Raw genomic sequence first — 23,192 nt, 5'->3', positions numbered from 1 at the left:
CGCGACGCCCCATTCTTTCACCATGATCCAAGTGTTTATCGCATTCCTCGTACAAGGAAAGGTCCCGGCTAGATCGTGCTGTGGGCAGCGTCAGCGCGTCCGCGTAAAATATGCGCGCGCGGCAACGCGTACTCGAGGGCACGAGCTGCATGCGCGCTGCACAGAAAGAAGCGCGGCTCCCGGTTGTTTACGACAAAACGGCGGGTTGCGGCTGGTCAACTGGGACACGGATTCCAGCGCGCATTCTTTAGCTGCGAATGCACCCCCTCCCCCCCACACACCCCTCTTTTTGGAAAATAGAAAACTGGGAGAGTTGAAATTGGTTCATGGCAGGCAAATGACGTTCTTGCCGTTGTTATCAAGCCCATATATATGTGGCTCATATGCACTACAGTGGATCGGCAAAGACTCTGCTCTTGTGTTGTATACGCTTTCCTTTGTCATCCATCTTCTTTGTTGTCAGCATTTGTTGTTGTTGTTGTTGTTGTTGTTGTTGTTGTTGTTGTTGTTGTTGTTGTTGTTGTCTCCTCTGGACGCACGCACTAACGAAATGTGATTCGCCAAGGTTTCACGTTTGAAACATTATGGGATGTTAATCCCCTTTCACTATCTCTCAGATCTTATCTTGTCGTTGCTTATGAGCGCGCTGTTTTTGTACTTACCATGATTGCCGCCTGCAGTCAGTAATCCCCACCTATGAAATCAAATGCGTGTCAAACTGGGAAACGCATCAGCTAGCTCATAAAGCGCCAGCTTTCATCGATTTGAAGTAAATGTGTACTTAGAGGGGACATTAAGTACAATGAATTGTTGAAGCAATGCGAACTACGCTTTTCAAATAGGTTGTATTTTTTCGTTTAGCCGTTCAAACTTCGAGCATTCAAGCGGTTGCGAAATCGGCCCACGTTGGCTGTACACGAAAATGCCTTAAACAAAGAAACACCCTGGTTGACCTCGCCTCCTTTGTTTCCTTTCTTCCCAAACTCGTTAAGCTTGGTTAAAATTAATCGCACTTAACCAGTCAACACATCGAACCAAACCCTGTTTTATAAAGAAAGGCGTAATTGGGGCACGCTTCCGGTCAATTTCACAGAGTTTTTCTCTCTTCGATGCCCACGCAGATTATATAATAGTACATGGGTGTTTCTGGGTTCCAAGAACCCCCGCGATAGCGTGCTTATTAGCAGAGATGATTAATTAGTCCCTGCGCTGCGGTTCCACACTTTCCTGAACTGCTTATACAACCACATCTCACTTCCTCAGCCCCCTGCAAACTAAAAAAAAAAGTCTAATTAGGCGCGCGAGCGATGTTTGCTGCGCCGAGTCGGCCTTCTTGACGGCTTTCTCTCAGCTCTTCTCTTACGCCTTCTATTTTTTTCCCTCTGCTTTTACACTGATGTCGAGGTGTCCACACACGGGAGACGGTTTATTTCCATTCATAACCACTTACCACGTAGTACGTAGTCACTATACGCACAAACACGTCACGAGGGACAACTTGCGGTGACACCGGATGCAGGAATCGAGAACTAAGTATTAAACGCCTATTCAGGTTCCTCGTACGGTGTACTTACCCTGAACCGCCCCCGGTTCGACCTATCCCCGAGTCGCTGCGGCGGCCGTATCGCTTGCACTCTTCTGGTGTATAATTCGTCAATCGATACGCGACCACCAGGTCTGCAGGGTCGGCGTATACTATATAGAAGCCCAAATATGGCACCCACTTGATTTCAAGAGGCAACGTATTGATCAACCCAGCAGTTTCCTTCGATAAGCGGTCAAAGTGTTCGCAGAGAGGGGCATAATAATGAAAGTTAGAGTGGTGAAAAAAAAAAAAACATGCACATCGTTCGAACGATAGTGCCCCGAAGGAAAGATCAAGAACCGCCCTTATGTATACCTAAAGGAGCTCGACTAACACGGTGTGGGTCGTATGGCATCGCGCGAACATGCGTGCATTTTATTATATAAGCCTGATGCTGGGAAGAAAATGAAAGAACCAGCTATCGAGCGGGCCCTGCTCTTGCGTATTTTCCCAGCCGGGCACTTCGGCCGACGCAGGTGGATTGCCGTTGTATCGATATCTGATAGACTCCGCCGCTCTCACTCCGCTGCTTTTCTTCGTGCCCTCGGCAGCGTTTGATCGACTGCAAGCTCGACATTCATGGGCTGCTGATTATGACGTTCCTTTCTCTTTTTTTTTTTCGAGATTGAAAGTTCGTTCCTGCAGCCATTCTCCTTTGCATCGTAAGCGCGCTGCAATGTGCATAGCGGTCACGTATGAACCGTGCGTAGCGTTACGTTCATGTAACATGCATCTTCTTGACTCCTGTACTGATCTTGTAGCGTTTTGTTTTCGTTCTATAGTTTGCCCTCACAGTCCTTAACCGCAGAGTTAACCTCAGAGTTTATACACCACATGTTAGCAAAGTACCACTCATAGGCGTGCGCACGGGGGGGGGGGGGGGGGGGGCAGGGGGGCCGGCCGCCCCAACTATATAATCACGTAAGAGGGGGGGGGGGGGCGCAATATCAGCCACGTAGTACATTGACCCTTTTAGTCACATAAGTGGGGGGGGGGGGGCGCAAAATCTGCCCCATACATTGACTTAGGCTAGTAGGGTGGGGCGGCGCTGCGATGAACCTTAAACTATGATGGTAGTGCTGGTGGTAGTGGTTAAAGTCCCTAGATATTTTTTTTTTTTTGCCTAATGCAAGTAGAGTCGCGAAGTGCCCACTTCGCCGTAACTCTTCGTTTTGCAAATCACCGAAGGGCCCACTATGCGTTCGTAAGGCAACACGCGAACTTATGCAGCTGCTCACTTTGTTGATGCTTTTGCTGCTGCTGATGATTAAATATGTCTGAGCACTTTGTAATGGGTGGGTCTTTAAAACATCCCCTTGCTGCGCAATTAACATCTTTTGACGTCTGGTGCAATTATGCGCTTCTGCCACACAATATTACATGCTAGTTAGTTAAGTATAGACTCCTCCCACTACATGTCATTCATATAGTGTTTTTTTTTTTTTTCGAAGCAGTTTCAAGCAATCGCGTGGCTCTGTGGTAGAACGCCTGCTTGCCAAGCAGGAGGCCTGGGTTTTATTCTCGCCTGAACCGGATACTGTTATTATTAATTTTATTTGCAACTTTCTCGATTTTTTTCTCACGGACAACGCTGATTTTTCGCTCACAACTAGCAACGCCGACACCGACGCCCGAATTTCTTTCGGCGAAACAAGCTCTTTAGCGCTATCGCGTTAAAATATAGAAACTTTAGTGGGGGTGGTTGTGATGATGATAATGATGACGACGATGACAATGAATAAGTCCTAATCTGTCATCACATTTTTCTTTTCTTTTTCTGAGACGAAAGTTGGCAGGAACTATAGCTACATGTGCAAGCGCATTCTTTTCGATTTCGGGTTTGGTCTGTGCCGCGTATAGATCTCGCTCGCGCGGGCGGTCACGTGCCGCGCACACGGAATCCGCAGTCGCACAGCTTTAGGCGCGTGATGCGCAAGCAACCTGTCTCCAACGGCGCTTTATGTCTCTCTCTCTCGGCCTCCTGCTCTTTCTCCCTCACTTTGATGGATGCGTGCGCGTCAGGAAAAACGTCGTCACATTCGTCTCCATCTCTCGTGCCCGAAAGACGCGCCCGAACGAAAAGTTCCCTCCGAAAGCGCAACGCCAGCGAATAGTTGTGTCCGCAGAATAAAACTGTCGACGCCATGGCGCCTCCCGACAAACTTTCAAAGTGCGCCGTTTCGTCCACGACTGACAGGCATCATCGCTGTTCGCACGTCCGGCAATCGAATCGACCCCTTGACGTTCAGCACTTGGCTGCTTCTTCCAAGTCAGCGCAAGGTACGAATTGGTCTCGCAAGGTCATGCCAGTGTGGGCCAGTACGTTTTCTTGCGGCGCCTTTTCCGGTACTAGTCCGCCGTCCTTATTTACGTATTTTTATTTATTTAAAGATACTGCAATCTTATACAAGATCTTGGCAGCGTGCTATATATGTAAAAAAACAGAAAGGAAAAACATGGCTGATGCCTCCGTCAAAAGTGAAAGTGAACTGCGTCTTCGAAAGTGAACTGCGTCTTCACAGATGTGTAACTGATTGTTTATTGTAGTACATTGATGTATGAGAGCTTGTACAATGTCTGTTGGCGTTTGGTAGCTGTTTGACGTGGATTAACCCACGTTGACGCCTACTGGCACATCTCCATACCGACGGCTAACGCCAAAGATCATGATTTAACCCTTGTGGTAGCTGAAGTCGTTAACGTACACCTGGACACAGCATATGCTGAATCTCAACCAAAGATGGCATCAACAAGCACATAACAGTGGTACTTGATATACAGTCATTCAGAGCGTCGTCATTTGAGGAGAGAAACGCCAAGGTGTGCACTTCCTAGTAATAGGGTAACGTACGCCTACATGTACTCATGCATACGCCTGTGCTCAGGCCGTTACGGCGCGTTGCACTAACGCTTATCTCGGAGGACACGGTCATGACGCAGTATTTAAATACTGCATCGTGGTCTGTGAAGGATCGTGATGCATGATCCGGTCTGGGATCACGTCTGGGAAGTTAATGAACTTCACAGATACGGCGACACCGCCCCCCGCCAACCAAGTTCACTGTAAAAGAGAGGTGTGAGAAATATAAGGCGTGTTTGTGAAGCCTCACGCACGAGTGCCGGTAGCGCAGTGGGAAGCGCGCCCGGAACTTATCGTCGCAGACCGAGAGGTCGTGGGTTCGGCTCCCAGGTCATCCAAGCCAGCGAAACTATTTCTTCTGCTTTTTCTTTGTCCTCACTGGCTTCACTGACGGAAATACGTCGGTGAAGTCTTTGTGGACCCCGGTATAAAACACTTTCGTGTTAAAAAATGACCGGGTGAAAGAACAGTCAATGAGTTTCTTCGCACTCGCGCTTTGAAGAACAAAACAAAAAAGCACGCAACGTTATTCCAACAATTTTGAAATCAGACAACCACTTATGACGAAAAAATAAAGAAAGAAAAACAAACGAGCGACCTCGGCCTGAGCAAAAAGTTGCTTGTCACTGAAGGTGTGATTCAAATTGTGATAGCGAATACTGTGTCACACAGTTTTATCGGACTGTTTGTTCCATTCCGCTATCGTCCTCGGAAAGTAAGAATACTTCAAATCGTTGAAACACGTCCCTTCACTCGGCGCTGCACCTTGACTCGAGAAAGACCATGGCAGAGATCCACCCTGTGGCAGAAATGGTCACTGGATGGGAGCGATAATCGTAGTCTTTTCTTGAGAAACGCTGCATCATTTTCAGTCCAGCGGCAGCGCTGTGCTCAGGTGGTCGAGATAAGGGAGAACTTCGAGTCAACGCTTGTTTCAGAATACGGGGCTAATGCCTTACCGTGCTTTTCGTGCTTGGCCAGTCCTTAGAGCGACGGTCCACCCTTGTTATCAATGAGATCCCCCGGCTGTGAGTGGTGGACTTCTACACCACTTAGAATACCAGCCCAAAATACCTGCCCTGGCGTTACAAAAAACATTAATGCCAGTCCAGAAAATTGTCCAGCATATTATATTTACGGCATAAAACGACATTAGACAGGACCCGTCTAGCCAGCCCACTCTTTCCAGCCAAGGGCGTGCCACCTCCAAAAAAAGAAAGAAGAAAAAATTTCTGGCTTCGCCACTTCGTGGTTTATACCACAGAGTCTTCTGCAATATTTACTTGAGGGAACTGTGGCGCCGCGATTATTCAGCCACCGTGGGAATGACGGGTAGTACGTGGGTTTGCCTAGTCTTCGTGCTTGTGGCTTCGAAGTTCGAACGCACTTGTGGCTTTGTTTATTTTTGTGTTTTGCATTTTGGATATTGTTTCGCATCAAAGAATGGCTCGTTGTGAACACCGTGCGCTGATTTGAATCGGTGCTCCCAAAAGAGTCAAGGTGGTGAAGTTAGACTGCTGAACTTTCGCTGAACTTCGTGAACTTCCTCTTGCGACAAAGCGACTGCAGGCCACACGAAGCGACACGGAGCCGAAAGAACGAAGCGGAGGCAAATCTGTGTACTACCCATCATTCCCATGCTGGCTGAAGCGCCATTTGTTGCAGCTCTGATAGACAATAGCACCAGATTTCTCTCTATAGTGTCTTATTATGAAACTCTATGGTTGGCACAATAACATGCACTATATTGGGCCAGTTTGTACATAGCTACTTCAAAGACGTGGAGCAATGTTTCAAACGTTCTTTTTGTCCCTTCTTTTTCTTCTCGTTTGTAACCTTGCGCTACGTATTTCATGTAGTGATACTTCAGAGCTTCTGTATATGGCTCCCTAAAAGGAGCGTAATACAACATGTGGTTGTTGCATCCGCGATAGCTCTCGTGATAACCAGACTGCTGTCAATACTCATGCGCACACAAGTGCTTAAACGACAGTGTTCAATGCTCTAACGGGTGATCGGTGATGTAACCATGTGCCCGTAAGCTTCGGGTGATAAACGCTGCTTTCCCGTAGGAACCATTGCCTGTTCAGTCCCTGGCAGAGACGATGCAATAGTTCACACCGACTGCGAGACGTCGATGCTATATGCCAGACGCTCCACAGTTTGTAACACCACGCCCGAGCTTTTCCACTGCGAGGGTTCACGTTTGAGGCCGGCCAGCAGAATACCTGAAAGGAAAAAAAAACGACACTAAATTTTCATGACACAGAGTAGCTTCCGCGTAATAGTGAGGTGTCATCATCTTTTTATCATATAAATAAAGTGATAATAAAGTACATAGAAAAAAACAGAGCGAGGCTGAAACATAAGAGAGAGCGACCAAAGGAAAGAAGTGATAATAGCTTCTGGGGTTTTGCGTGCAAAACAACGATATGATTACAAGGCACGCCGCAGTGGAGGACATAGGTCGGCATAAAAATTGGAGCTCACTCAGACTCACTCAAGAAATATATTTTGCTCTGAGGGCTCACTCGGACTCAGACTCACCAATACTTTCCTCAACCGGACTCACTCGTATTCAGGCTCACTAAAATTTTCCTCAACCGGACTCACTCAGACTCAAGCGCACCAAAATATTACTCACCCGGACTCACTCAGAGTCAGACTCACGGCCCTATCTGAGTCTGAGTGAATCTGAGTGAGCAGACTCATGAGTGAATTTGCCGACCTATGGTGGAGGATTCCGGTAATTTTGAACATCTGGAGTTCTTTAACGTGCAGTGACACCTCACAGTACACGGGCCTTTGTAGCATTTCTCCTCCATCGAAATGCGAGATGGAGTGAGAAGACGAAATAGAGGACAAAGGGCGGATGCAATGAAAGCGTAACGGATGACAACACTGTAGAGAAGTAGACGTGGATCTACGTCATAAACTCAGCGTGCTGCACTCAACATCCCGTACACGGCCTGCGTGCTAGCAGGAATTCAAGCGGTATTAATTCTCACGGCGTTTAGACATGAAACAAAATTTACATTCTCTTTACCTAACGCTAAGGAGGGCAGATCCGAACGCCTGTGCTCATCACCCAGCACCTGGAGTAGCCTGTCAGGCGAATAGCCAGGCTAACATCTCCAGCTTTTCATTAAAGCATTTCTCTCTCTCTCACACACACTTTTGAATCACCTTTAAAACTGACTGCGATTCACATGTGATTCACGTTTGATTCCCTTTATGCACTTTAATTATCACTTGCCATACACTTGCTACATTAATTAACATTTGACTTACCTTTAACCAAATTTAATTTCTAACCGTTGAATGTGGGTGTACACCGCACGTGACTTTCTTGTAGCGTTCGTGTTGCCAACGCCGAATGCAGGATTTTTTCTACTTGGGAGCCGTATAACGCTTTCGCTTTAGTAATATATTTAACGTGTCTGATGGAGCAGCATTGCACGAGCTCATGACCTATTTTTGCCACTGGACCTTCATCTCGTCTCTCCGATAGATGCGTGCCATTTTGGAGCACGCTTCTGGCCTTTGGGCAATTGAAGCTGCTTGCTGGCCATCCGGACGCCTCGGCTCTCCCCCGTTCAAGAGGTTTCGGTCACTTTATCAGAAGTATTCGAATGTATGTCATTCGTTACTTGCGCGCGATTAATCAGTCGGAGTGCTTGAGGAAACATCGCTCCGATAACAGTGTCCGGCAAGCCCGCACTGACGAATGCCTGGAACTACAGCTCTGACACTGAGCTCCAACCTCCAAGTCGCAGAAGGTGGAGGACATATTTATATATAACATTGGGGAGCGGTGCGCGGTTGGGCGCGCGTCGAGGGGGCGTAAGCAGCCAGCCAACTTACCGATTAAAATGACGCCGAGGACCACGCGTCGTTAATTAATTGCAACTTCGCTCGCAACGTGGCGTGTGCGCAGGTGTAGGTCGCGTGCCGCGTCGCAGGAACAGCTTGACGCCCTCCTGGCAGTTCGCAAATTCCGCCGCGCTGTGTCGGCGGCAGAACGGGCGAGCGTGTTAGAAGGCCTGTGGCGGAATCTCTACACGTCCAGTCCTCGTTGGGTGTTCCACGGTTCAGTTTCGGCTCATGTAGTTGGGCCAGATGGATTCGAACATCTGCAGCTTCTGACCACTCTCGTGAGGCGAAAGCGAAGGTTCGAACACCGAACAAAGGCCGAACGTTTACAATATTTCGTCCTTGGTCAGTGCAACGCCTGTCTCAGTTTCGGCTTTCATACGAGCTTTCATACGGACGCTGCGCATGGGATGCTTGCTTACATACGCATTTACACTTCGGGCATATCATTTTCTTTGACCCTTAAAGTGATAGTATGGCACTGCATATGGCAGGGCAGGGAAGGTTTTGTTGGGGATATAGACCACGACTAGTAGTGAAACGGAGGCAACGGGGTAAAGATATACACTGACTCCTCTTGAGGATGGCTGGGTGTGTAGAGTTGCAGGAGGTAAGTGATTGTTCTTGCAGCAAGTGAAAAGCGGTGCCACTTCTTGTCTCACCGCTCTCCAACTGCAACAGTCATGTTTGCAAAAACAAATGCTGCACAAACACGAAAATACAAGAAACACGAAGCCAAGAATATCGGTTTATATTAGCAGCACAATCAGTATTTTTACCTTATTTAGTATTTTCTTGATATTTCTGATATTCCTCCGAAAATTGCGCTAATTCGCGGGCAGTAGTGTTCTGAGAATTTTCTGTTGGCCATGGGCCCCAAATTTTTCCTGTTTTTAATGGCCGTCTATACAAACCATGTAGTTTTTTGCAAAAGATTGTTACGAGGAGCAGCATAGTTTTTGCAATGGTGAACAAGGTGCTCTATGTCTTCTGCAGCCTCTTTGCATGGGCATGTAGCACTGTTAGTTTTTATTCGACAGAGGATTCGTATGTAAAATACGCGTTCGTGAGTGCTGTCACAACGATTAAAGGTATCTGCTGGGCTCAAGAGAGCTGGAGAACGCGAGAAGGTGAAACGTCAAGCATAGTAAAGGACAGATGCGTTGAATAGAAGGCTTAACGATGTCCTGTGGCACACGAGAGTGCTCTCAGCGCATTTACCGAATCAAATTCATAGCACGACCCGTGGGATGTGCAACGAGAACTTTACATTTGTAATAGTAATAATTGTTGGCGGTTGGCGTCCTACAACCTCGATATGGCTATGAAGGACGCGGTATTGGAAGGCCCCGGAAATTTCGACCACCTGGGGTTCTTTAACGTGCACCTAAATCTAAGTACACGGACATCTAGCGTTTAGCCTGCATCGAAACGCGGCCGCCGCGGCCGGGATTCGATCCCGCGACCTTCGGGTCAGCAGTCGAGCATCACCGAAGCGGGTAACTTTACATTTGTCCTCGACCATTTTTAGTTGTTTTTTCATCTGAGCGATTTCATAGTGGTTGATCTCTTTATGGTTCATTGTCGTAAACACAGCACCTTATGGCTTTATACTTTGCTTAATAAGATAGGTGTTTATTTCTGTGCTGACTGACGTCCACTCTAGGCTGCCACTTCCACTACTCCTAGCATCGCAATGACAGCGACCAAAGAAGTTTCATGTATTGTGCTGAAATAATGATAAAACAATGACTCAAGGACAGCCTAACAATGTATACGTATACAATAACTATGTAAAGCGACGTTGCACTCTTTTTTTCGTTGCTTGCTAACTCGGCAACAACGATTTCTCATGCACGAACGGCCGCAGATTAAATATGGCGTGACAGAAGCGCATTGGCCGACGGAACCTCAATTCAAAACGTGTACAACGACATTCAGCAAACGACCAGTACAACCTTTTTGTTGTTGTTTTTTTCGTGCTCTGCGTCTCGCAGCATTTCATGATTACTTCTCCGTGACAGCGAAATGCAGTTGTGATAATAACTATAAGTGGTAATCTATGTACTTGATGCCAAGCGTACAACACAGTACTAACCAGGTAGGAGGGCAACGTGACGTGGTTGACGTGGCTGCGGAACTAGGAATATTCGATGGTGCTTCGTTACAGAAAGTTTAAAGTACCGATTACAAGGCTACATTGCGGAGTCCCCCCACACAACTTTTTAACATTTTACAATCGCGGACTCATGTATGGTTCTTTCAAAATTGTGCTTTCATTGTAATGAGAACGAATGTTCCCCAACATATCTTGTTCCCGCTCTACTTTTCAAGGCAAACGAATTGTACAACCCTTCGTAAAGGAGAGCTTCAACTTGACTTCACCGATGATACTTTCCTGTCGTGGTACCCTACTGCGTTTTAGCCGCAAGAGGGTTGTAGTGTCCTAGGCACGATGCAAACAAAAACCACAAGTTGATTTTTTTTCTGCTTTCGTTTTTGTTTACAAAGCGTACTAAAACTTATCCTTTTCATTGTAATTTTTCGAAAATTATTTTTCTGTGACTATCACGTAGGATAAGCACTGCTTACAGATATTATGTAGCGCTCAACGTTCTTTTTGCTTGATAATTATACACAATTTACTAATATTGTTTCAATTTATTTACTCTTTACTTTTCTGGTGCAGTATTCGCACTTTACGTTAGAATTGTTCGCACTAGGAAATCTCAGCTAATCTCGATTCAAGATGTATCATTAGCGAATGTAGCCGTAGAACATTTACGAAAGAAAAGCTTTGAGGATTCGGCCCCTTGACTGTTCTACCACCCAATTCAGGGCCAACCTCCGTAGTAGAGCACGGGGAACATCATCGGTAAACAAAAAGAAAAGTTCCGCCAGGGTGTATATATATTTGAAGTCTCGTCTCATGCATGAACGAAGTATCCACTCGGACAGTCTAGAGAAGTCCGTGCTCTCGGCGTCCGCAACATCGTTAGCGCGTATACTTTCGCTATCTCAACCCGAGCACACAGTGCATCGAGAAAACAAGCACGCTTACTTCTCACGCTCAAGTGAATCTCTTGACAGACGCTATAACACATTTATCATTCTCCCAGGTCTCAGAAAGTCGCGCGCCGAAGAGGTCTAGGCAACCTCGTTAATGAAGGACTCGTTCGCGAAATTGCCGAATGCTCTCGTTCGAGGGAACAAAGCCCTTTTGGAATTCCGGTGATCGTGGTAAGGCAGTTTACGGTGCACGCATGGCGAGAGACAGTTTGCTGGCGTGAACTGGGGCGTGGCTCGACAACTCTCTAATGTATTTTATATTGTTGAAAAAAAAAATGCCGGCCTCCGTTCAAAACGCCTCCGCTGATGAGTCGCCTCCGGCGAATGGCCGGAAGGGGTGACGGGCGTTCGCGCAATGCCGGTGGGAGATGAGATGAGGGGTGGGGGGGGGGGGGGGGGGGGGCGACCACGCGTGCGCGCATCGCTATGCGCTGCTTACGAGATGAGCGCGTGGTACCCTGGCATGAATACATAATGACACCCCCACTCACCGGTCGCGTGATTTCCGAATTTGCGGTGGAAGCGCGATCCCATGCGCGGATGTACCGTATTTACTCGAATCCATGGGCAAGCCTCGTTTCTATAAGGCCAACCTCCAGATTGGGGAGATAAGAAACTATTTATAGATGGCTTTCGCTGACGTCGCTGAAACTGAAACAGCCACGTTGGAGCACCCACATAGCGGGACGCGAAATGTGTGATGTCACATTAGCGTTATCAGTACATCGCATGATGGTTCTTTCGCTATTCATGCACAGAGGCCCAATAACGTTCCAGCGACGTCGTTATCACAATGAAGTAGGTGATCGCCGCGTGATTGTACTGCCTCGACGTCATCTAAGCCGCCATGTTGGAGCCATGTTTTGCGTTCATGACGTCACGTGCAAGCTATCAATATATAACTTTTTAAGGCGAAAGCCTTAAATTGACCGTCGGCGTCTGCGTCCCGCGGCGTTCACGAGTGATTGCGAGAGATCATCACCACTTTATGACGTCACAGATCTACAACATATGTGACATCACCATGTCATCATGACCTCCTATATTGTGACATCACTTGATGACGTCGACGCTTGGTTAAAGCTGGGCCGATCACGGAGGCAGTGCAAGGTACAGAAAGCTTTCGGAGGTGGGTGAGGGAGCATCAGTGCATCTGCTGAGAAGAAAAAGAAGATGGCTTTCGCCTTGAGCCGTCTCAGGCGACTGCATAAAAGACCTTAATAGCATTTTTCCAGTGAGCAAGCTGTATAAGATACTAGTAAACTGCCAACATCAAAAGAGGAGATTTACTATTGTTACCATTGTCCGATTCCAGCCACGACAGTCCACGCAGCTGCCGTGGTAGCTTATCATGTATCATGCCGTGGTAGCCGGTCATGGTGGTCGCTCTGCTTAGCTTGAGGACGCGGGTTCTATCCCCGGCGAGTGCCATGGTGGCCGCATTTCGATCTGGCGGAAATGCAAGAACACCCATGTACTTCCATTCACGCATACACATTAAGAAATCTCGGGTGGTCAAAACTGACCTGGACTCCCCAACTACGGGGTGCCTCGTGACCGTGTCGTGTTTTTGGCACGTGAAACTCCAGAATGTTAATCATAGCTCATGCACTGTCTAGCTGCACCGCAATGACACTGCGAGCTATAGGTGGCGATGTGGACGAAGCATCTTGCCAAAAGCTAACTAAAAAAAGAACACAGTAATACTAATCAACAATGCATGTGCCGGCATTACCCCCATTTAACTAATAAAGCAATATCTGTGGTTTTACGTGCCAAAACCACGATACGATTTTGAGGCACGCCGTGGTGCAGAGCTCCGGAAATTTCGACCATCTGGTGTTCTTTAACGTGCACTGACGTCGCACAGTACACGGGCCTCTAGCATTTCGCCTCCATCGACATGCGACCGCCGCGGCCGGGATCGAACCCGCGACCTTCGGGTCAACAGCCGAGCACCGTAACCGCTGCACCCCCGCGGCGGCATTCCGCCCATTCAAAATGCTGTCAAAATGTCGTACGTACTGTATATCGGGTATACACTGATCTGTAGTTTATGCAGTGGACAGTGGCGGTTGCAGTGATGTATTTCGGGGGCCTGAATAAGCTACGTGGCACTTTTTAACTTTTGAAGGCTGTAACGAACTAGCTGTGTCTAAGTTGACCTAGAAGTTCTGGAACTCCAGTTAAAACAAACGCTATCAGCCTAGATTTGAGTGATTACGGTATACACGGGGGGTAAGAAAGTAAACTGACGGCTGTGGCTGAGTGAGTGAAGCGAAAGCGGCAGGGAGACCACCGCTCCATTAATCTTTCACGCACCAGTCGGTAATCGCGGTCGAAAGAATCGTCAGCTCCGAGGCCGCGCCCTGCTGACGTAGCGCGAGCCGGCGATTTGCGTTCACATAGCGATGAACTAACGTGCTATGCGTGCCGTATTCAGGGGAAATTTGTCGTCCTCGCCCGCTGCGCGGTTGGTTTGGCCTTCGTACGCGTTTTTAATCAGAACGCGATGTCATTTGCGTGCCGTTATTCTATTTGGTCCTTCGTGTTCGCATGAGATAATGTCACAGGAAAAAGAGGGCTCGGAAGTTAACTGACGAGCACTTCGAAATGGGAGTGGCATGGCGTATAGTGTGGCCTTAATGACACATAAAGCGGATGGACTATATGCGGCTGACTGACTCATGAATACAATCGAGTTGATTTAGAATATATTCAAAGTCCGGTATGAGCGCGTTGTCGCTTAAATCGTTGATACCAGCCGTGGTAACCTAGCGGTCACGGCGTTGTGCTGTACACATACCGGGAGCGCGGGTCCGATTCTAGGACTACACTGACCGGCGCGTTTCATCGCGCACTAAATGCAAAACCACCAGTGCACTTATAGATTTGGGTGCGCAGCCAAGAAAATCCTGGTGTTCAAAATTACTGCAGAGTCCCCAATACGACGCGTCTCGTAATGACTTCGTAATTTCTGGCACGTAAAACGCCTTAATGAAATTTTTAGGTCATTGTCATTGAACGCGTGCTTGATGTTTAATGCTAGAGGTCGGCAAATGGTCGGTAAAGCCGGCTTCGGCTTTACTGACGGAATGATTTCTTATTTTGCCGTACTGTGCACTTGCTCGTTTATACTGCTTCAGATGCGACGCTTCGACGCTGCCGACGAGGCCTCCTCGCCCATAAGTGTGCGAACAGCGTGCATCTATATTAAATGAAGTTGGCTTTATTTTTTAGCACACTCGAGCGTCGCAGGTGTGGCGCGATATTCATGGACGCCTCTAACACCAACATTCACAGAGAACTGACGTCGCCAGCTTCGAAATTAACTCGCAGAGAAATAAAAAGAAACAGGAACGAGTATGCCTTCAGCTCAATACAGCGCTGAAAAAGAAAGCTAGTGGCTCAGCTTAAGCCAAAATGATAAAACCAAAGCATGAAGAAGCAATAGTTCCTTTGCACGCGCTGCACGACATCGTGTGGTCAGACATCACTATGCAAATAATGCGTGGATGAGTCGTGATTTAGCCCTGTGTTGTGTTGACGGACTTGAGACCTACCGCATTTTGAGGAGTTGTTCCGTTATGCAGTTCCATGTGTTGTATTTGCGTGTGCATATGTGTGTGTGTGTGATTGCGCATCAGATATCTCTTGAAGCATTTTTCGCTCATGTGTGAATATTTTATCTATTTCATACTGTTCATATATATTTCTTATGATTTCGTAAAATAAACAGTTGTTAGTTCGCGTTCGTTTTGTCCCCTGCGGTTCTTTCCACTTCGTCTTTCGTTTCTTAGCAGCGCGCTGAAAATTTCACTATAGCCCCTACCCTGGCTATGTTGCTCTTACCAATATTACCTACTGTATGACTAGATCTAGATATCTGATCCTGCATCGTTATTTGTTTTGTTTTGCTGCAGTACTCATATCCTGCGATCATCTTTACTTATTCGTTAACTTTAGCCTACATACTCCCCACCCGCTATGTAATACGATACAAGTGCCTTTAGGGGTATTCTGAATAAATAAATAAATAAATAAATAAATAAATAAATAAATAAATAAATAAATAATAAATACTAAATAAATAATAAATAAATAATAATAAATAAATGAAATAAATAAATAAAATCTGAACGAAATAATAGCTGGTACCAATTGCAAGGCTAGGTCTGTCAGCACACCTCCCCGATCGTGCACACCATGACGTAAACATCGAAATCGTTTTTTGTTTTTTTTTTCGCAATGCGGGGACACCTGAGGAACGATCCACAGGTGAACCTCGGTTATTGCCTTCCGCATGGTCAAGCACCTAGATTAAAGACGCCTGCCTTCGCAGATTGCAGTCTTCGGGTGGACGTGAAAACAGAAACAAGCAAGCAAACAAACAAGTAAGATAGCAAGCAAGCCCACCAACAAAGAAACAAACAATTAAATAAACAAGCTATAAACGCACAAGTAAGGAAGTAAGGCAGGCATTGGGTATGAGGGCCTTCAGTTGAGAGAAAGAAAGCCCTCGAGTGATTGGGCGCGATGTCTCGGGATTGTGTTAAGGGCTCTCGGGTCAGCAGCCACTTTCCAGCCGCATTGCGGAGCCGTCTTCTCCGTTCTTTTCCTTCGTACCTGTCGCCGCTAGCTGCCGTAGTTCTTTCTGCTACCTACTGAATGTATGAATGAAGTTAATGAAGTTGTTCATTTGCCATCTTTACAAAGTGCAGATGGGGGAAATTGCAGAAAATAAGCTGTCCTCGGATATCTTGACTAGCGTATACAACCATTTCATTTATTAATTTGGCAGTGAGGCAATGTTATATATGAACAACTCTTCTAAGGGATATATACACACTTAAACGTCATTATAGAACATAAAGATCTGTAGCGCACAAAGACCTGTGTACAGCGCTATTTGCCTTAGAAGCTTATTCGTTGTTATTGTTTGGAAGGCAAAGACTGCACACCCTTCAGTATTAGTGTGAGTGAGTGAGTGAGTGAGTGAGTGAGTGAGTGAGTGAGTGAGTGAGTGATGTGAGTGAGTGAGTGAGTGAGTGAGTGAGTGAGTGAGTGAGTGAGTGAGTGAGTGAGTGAGTGAGTGAGTGAGTGAGTGAGTGAGTGAGTGAGTGAGTGATTGAGCCATCGTGTTTGTGCGCGCGTATGTTGTGTGTGTGTGGTGTGTGTGTGTGTGTGTGTGTGTGTGTGTGTGTGTGTGTGTGTGTGCGCGTGTGTGTGTGTGTGGTGTGTGTGTGTGTGTGTGTGTGTGGTGTGTGCGCGTGTGTGTAGTGTGTGCGCGCTGCAAAGGATGGTTTTTGTCGACACTTACCATGTTTGTGTACCGCCCGGGCCTATAGAAAAGTAACGTATGAGAAGCGCACGGTGCTATAGCAAGGATGTCCTTCAGTTCGTGTCGTTGCGTGCACGAATCGGAAGTGGGTGAGCTGATACCCACTGACTGTATAGCGCGAGGAAAAATGAGCGCGAGAGAGCGCAGGCATGTCGCTGTAGGTGCGATCGCAGTACTGAGCGTCACTCCACGCCAAACGTCCAGCCATTTTGGCGACCATCTCAAATGTGATCGAAATAAATTGTGCTCATTTCTTCATTGAAAGAGTAAATTGCTAGAATATGTAGGAGATAAAATATTTTTGGGTCAAGTGGGAGCCTTCCAAATATCGCAGAATGTCGTCTGAGTGACGTTTGTTGAAAAACTAGTTGAGAGTAGCGTTTCGTGTTTCAATGCCAAATTTGCTTTATCTATTAAGCAAAAGCGTCTGTGTGAGATGCTCTAATTTCAGTTATATTACTACAACTTTTCTGCCATACAAGTCTCCGTAAATTTTGTCAAAATGGTCTATGTTTGCATTTTTTCCCACGTAGCACTGCGCTGTTTATGAACATCCCAGTAACCAATACTTAATCTACGGAATGTATATCTTGAGATAAAAACATTTTCAGATCACTGAAGTTTGTAAATCTTACGAGCAAAAATCACGAATTTGCGAAAATCTTCATTTTGGGCCACATTGAGATGCAATTTACACCATGTCGTGTGCGAAATTTCCCATTAACGGCTATCTTCCCATTTGTTCGTACGGCGGCTTCGTCATTGAAGTTGCCCATTGCCGTCAATGGGAAACTTCAAAAATTATTTTCTTCCCTAAAACAAAAATTATAATGATAAGAGTTGACATATAAGAAGAACTATTTATTTGCTTTTGATAGAGGTATAAAGCTGATTTTAAATTAGAGCACCACGTGGTGTAAATTGCGTTTCAATATGACCCGAAATGAAGATTTTCATGTATTCCGGATTTTTTTCTCGTAAGATTTGCAAATTTCAGTGGTCTGAAAATATTTTCATCACAAAATATACCTTCCGTAGAGTAAGTGTTGATTACTCGGATATTCATACATAGCGCTGTATTACGAGGGAAAAAATGCAAACATAGGTCATTTTGACAAAATTTGTGGAGGCATATATGGCAGAAAAATTGCATTAGTATAACTGAGATTCGAACATCGTACGCAAACGCTTTTTGCTTAAATATGTGAACGAAATATGACGTTGAAACACAAACGTTACTCTCAGAATTAGTTTTGGAACAAGCGTCACTCAGACGACATTCTGCGAAATTCGGAAGGCTTCTGTGTCACCAAAATTTTTTTTATCTCCAAAATATTCTAACAATTTGCAGTTTTCAATGAAAGAAATCAGCACAATTTTTTCGATCCCATTTGAGATGGTCGCCAAAATGGCTGTGACGTTTGGCGTGGTATGACCCCGTAGCGATCGCGTGTGCCTTCTCTTTTGTGTACATATTTATCGCGCTAAAGTTCAATTTAGCGTGAGAAAGGCGCTGAGCGAGAACTCGACCACCGCACCACACTTGCGTTAGCTACTGCAGCGCTGTGTACTGTGATACTGTCTACGAAACAATTACGATCGCATTGGTGCGAAAATGAAATCGCCGGTGTTTAAACGCTCTCACCGTGAGTCATAATCTGTCCTTCAGAGGTTGCGCATTTTGAAAAATCGGCGTACACATTGCGGATCGCTTCATTGTGATATCCGGACGCGGCGATGAGCTAATAGTCGCCATGCGTCCGTGGCGAAATCAAAACGAGTCGTGCGTCTGAACGTGCGCGCGAGAAATTCCTAATCGTGTTCTATTCCGCCTGTACATGCACATGCACAAATGACAGAATAATTACCGTATACACGGCTTCTGGGCTAGAGGTCGTTCGTTCAAGTCTTCGGATCGCCTATATCTAAAAGGGTTCCTCTGTGGTAATATAGCTTGGAATGACTCAGCATAACACTGAAATTTGATGATAGCACGTCACCTATCGACCACACCATTAACCGGCCATGTAGCGCCGTAACATCTAAGTACTAATAAATCTTGCTCACGTCACTTGATCAATGTTGCCAACTCATGTCATTCTCATCATTGCTGAGTTATCCTTAGTTAATTTTGATCCTTGTCATTCTCAAAGTTGCAAGTGCACTCTCAAAGTTGCAAGGGCTCACTGTTGAAATTACTTTTTTTTTTCGTTCTCAAAGGCGCTGAGTCGTTCTTATGAGACACACGTTCAGGGTCAGTTGGAAGGCCTCAACGATAAGAAGTCGTCGAGCAAGAAACTCACACGGTCTCTTATGCATTTGCCTAAGACGACTCGAAGGCTAAAGCCATTATCTTCTTATTCTCTTTCTTCTCGGTCGATTGCATTGATCGCCTGAAAGCTTTCTGCACCCAACGTAGTTTGCATTGCCTCCGGGATCGGAGGCAATGGAAACTCCCTGCACTTCAAATGGCTTTGCAGTGCCTTCGGGATCGGCCCACCTTTGACCAAACGATTATGTAATGTTACGACGTCGTCATGTGACGTCACGTTATGTGACGCCACAGTGATGACATGATGGTGTCACCAATTTGGGTGTCCTGCGACGTCATGATGACGTCATAGGGTGATGTAACCACATGATGATTTTTCGTATCTCTCGTGTTGACGCCGTCGGTCACTTTTAGCGTTCGATGAGGCATCTAAAGGTACCTGCACACTGGCGGAGAGCATGCCGCGGCGGCTTCCCGCCCGTCGTCACTTCCGCACGGCAAGCAGCGGCACGCTGTCCACATTGCCGGCGCGAGATTCACGAGACAAGAGTGGACATGCCGGCTCGCAGCTGGTTCGCGATTTCTCCCCAAAAGACGGCATAGCTCGGCACACTCACTCATGAGTGCACTCACTCACACTCACTCACACTCATTTGAATGTTGTGAGTGTGAACGTGAGTGAGCACTCATGAGTGTGAGTGGACGTGAGTGTGAACGTGAGTGAGCGCTCATGAGTGTGAGTGGACGTGAGTGTGAACGTGAGTGAGCACTCATGAGTGTGAGTAGTCGTGAGTGTGAACGTGAGTGAGCGGTCATGAGTATGAGTGGACGTGAGTGTGAACGTGAATGAGCACTCATGAGTGTGAGTAGGCGTGAGTATGAACGTGAGTGAGTGCGAAGGCTGAAAAAATTGGGGTGAGTGAGTGTGAGTGAGTATTCTCTTACAGTGCCGACCTATGAAAGACGGAGAGGGGTGGCGCTGGTGTGGAGAACGATGTCTGGTTGCTATGACGACATCCCGTGTGAGAAGAAAGAGGAGAAAAGGCAGGCGCTGGTTGGTGGATTGCTTGCGCGGCAGCCTGCGGCAGCGGCGAAAATAGGTCCCGGAGCGATTGGGCCGGCGGGAGAAAAACTTTGACGCTCCGCGGGAGAAAGAGAGAGAAGCGGCGTCGAGCGAGCGGTGAGCGGCGCGCGGGAGAGTGCCGCGCCGCCAGTGCAAGGCTTTCGCCTTAATATGTCGCTGGAGGCTGGAGCCATGGTTTCCGCAGAGGGAACTCTGTGAAACCCCATCCTGGCGAAGTTCTTTCTGTATCCACTAGTAGGGGAAGATTTTGCATATATTTACCTTGTATTGAAATGTCGGGTTAAAGGACGTGATGAAAGCCTAAATAGTTTTATCTTTGAGGTCTTAATGTTATCTTTATCCATAGTACTATTAGATATACGCCGCTTCAATCTGCGGACCAGCCGTGGCAACCACGGAGGTGTTTCAAGATTGCGTTAGTTAGCAAAGCCAGCGTACAGTTGGTTTTAATGATGATGCAGAAGGTATCGTGCACAGGCTCCATCCGGTACAGTCGGCGCCACACTCCCATATAGTACAGGACCACATTAAATCACTACGGGCGGTAATTATTGCTCCACACGACACCATTCACCCACAGCCTATATTTCCGATGGATCTAATATACCGCATTGGTACTCGGGCAATTACGGGCAATAATCGTTACTACACATGACATCATTCACTGATGACTTCATATTGCGAAAGGAGCCAATACTGCGATTTTATTCAGGTGGTTACGGGCGGTTATAATTACCACACATGACATTATTCACAAACAACTTTATATTTGGGCCAGAACCAGGCACGTAGGTGAGGGGGGGGGGGGGGGCAGGGCACCCCCTCCCCCCGAAATTTGTCCAGCCTTCTATATTGCCGGGCAACGTCTTATTCTTTTTGCCATGGAAAGAGAGAGAGAGGAGAGAGAATAAGAATAAAAGAAAGGCGGGGAGGTTAACCAGGGCGGAGCCCAGGCTATCCTGCACTGGGGGAGGGGGAAGGGAGAAAGAAAGTTAGAGAGGAGGAGAGAAAAGTCACTCTTTCAGCCGACGTAACAGTTCCGCGTTTGACATCACAAACGGCGAATCAGTCCGGTATCCTTTAGAAAACGCAACAGCGCTTTCGTTGACTTTCGGTACTGTGATGGGCAGCCTCATGGTCCCAATATTTTCACGACAGTGAAAGTGCTTCCGTCCATTTGATTTAGTGCAGTGCTGAGGTGAAGCCTCTTGTTTGCATATGTCGGGCAGGAACAGAAAAGGTGCTCAATAGTTTCATCAACGGCACACTCGCTGCACTCGGCGTTGTCGGCCATCTCTATCTTAAATGAGTAGGCGTTGGTGAATGCTACACCAAGACGCAGACGGCACAACACTGTATCTTCCTCCCGGGAAATACCAGGTAGTAGCCGCAGTTGTAGAGATGGGTCGAGAGAATACAGTCGATGGTGTGTGAACTGTGATGTTTGCCACTTTTGCAGTGTCATGTTCTGCGCCAGCTTACTTAGGTATCGAGCCGCATCAATCCTAGATAACGGTATAGAAACAAGATTCGTCTCTACATGTGCTTTTCTGGCAGCTTCATCGGCGAGGTCGTCGCCGGAGATACCGCAATGACTTGGTATCCACTGAAACACAACGTTGTGTCCTCTTTCAGTCGCGTAGTGCAGCATTTCTCGTATCTCTCACAGAAGTTGTTCGTACGATCCGCGAAGAAGTGCCGACGAAAGGCATTGTAGAGCCGTCTTTGAGTCGCAGAATACTGCCCATCGCTCAGCCGGTTGTTGCTTGATATAATCGACGGCACCTCGCAGGGCAACAAGCTCCGAACCAGTCGATGTGCTCACGTGACAAAGTTTGTAAGTGAGGTTGATGTGTCGTGATGGGATGACGGTGGCGCCGGTGGAGATGGCCTGGGTGGTACAGCCATCAGTGAATACTGAATTCTGTCAGCATAAAGAGCATGCGAGCAGTCCAGAGCTGCTTGTTTCAAGGCCAAGGTAGAAAGGTATTTCTTGTTTCTGATTCCTGGGACGGAAAGGCGCACTTCGGGTTGACGTATACGCACCACAAGGCCGATGGCGAACGCGCCGAGGGTGTGAAACCCGATGGTAGCAAGGCGCGGTGAGAGCTGACGACGTTGGAGAACGACGCCTGTGGTCGTTGTTCTGACAGGTATGACAGATGGCTCGACATCATCCGTGACATATGTCGAATATGCGCCATGGAAAGAATTTTTGAACAATTAGGCCTTGGGGACCCCCCCCCCCTGAAAAAAATCCTGGCTACGTGCCTGGCCAGAACCATAGATGCCTCATCAAACACGGAAACTGACAGTCGGCGCCGGCGCCGTCCACACGAGCGATGCAAGAAATCATCATCACGTGATGGCGTCATCATGACGTTACAGATCACGAAAATATGTGGCGTCACCACACGTCATCGTGGCGCCACTCTGACATCACATGATGACGTCATCGCATGACATTGTCGCTTGGTCAAAGGTGGGCCGATCACGGAGTCAATGCAACACCACGTTAGGTGCAGAAAACTTTCGAATGAGGGCAGGGGAGGATCAATGCATCGATTGAGAAGAAAAAAAGTCCAGGATCCCTTCCCTAACCGCGGAAATAAGGGCAAGCGAACCTTAGCATGGGCATGCCTGACTTACTGCTTTTCTTTCTTTCTTTCTTTCTTTCTTTCTTTCTTTCTTTCTTTCTTTCTTTCTTTCTTTCTTTCTTTCTTCTTTCTTTCTTTCTTTCTTTCTTTCTTTCTTTCTTTCTTTCTTTCTTTCTTTCTTTCTTTCTTTCTTTCGCATTGCGGCAATGCTCCCTCCTAACGTAAGCGTTCAGTTTTATTATAAGGTAGCGGCCGTCCCCGGAATGCTGTTTTCGGGCTGAAGCGACATGGCGTCACGTTCTTCAGCCTCTAGAACGGCCCAACGAAAGGACCATCACGCGATTGTGGAAACGCAGTTTAGGAATTCAATTTTCTCGAAGTCGAACTTTCCCGAAATGTGCAATTCCTTATATTGACCTTACGTGTTGTCCAGCAGAGCGCTTTTAGTCCACCAACATGAAATATTTCAATGAAGCGCCCATAGAAAGTGTACTGTTTTTTTTTTTCTTTT

At 46.9% G+C, this 23,192-nt stretch overlaps 1 long non-coding RNA gene across 1 annotated transcript in view; it reads left to right on the top strand.

Annotated features, from left to right (window-relative positions):
- The first annotated feature begins 3,849 nt into the window (after window positions 1-3,849).
- The window catches only part of LOC119394159 (uncharacterized), a 341,546-nt gene continuing 322,203 nt past the window's right edge, over window positions 3,850-23,192 (top strand). The window contains exon 1 of the long non-coding RNA XR_007416081.1: window positions 3,850-3,865. This is a non-coding gene — a long non-coding RNA (uncharacterized LOC119394159). The remainder of the gene's footprint in view (window positions 3,866-23,192) is intronic.

The sequence above is a fragment of the Rhipicephalus sanguineus genome, chromosome 5, assembly GCF_013339695.2.
Source record: "Rhipicephalus sanguineus isolate Rsan-2018 chromosome 5, BIME_Rsan_1.4, whole genome shotgun sequence".
NCBI classification, from domain to species: domain Eukaryota; kingdom Metazoa; phylum Arthropoda; class Arachnida; order Ixodida; family Ixodidae; genus Rhipicephalus; species Rhipicephalus sanguineus.
This window is presented reverse-complemented; position numbering and strand designations above follow the sequence as displayed.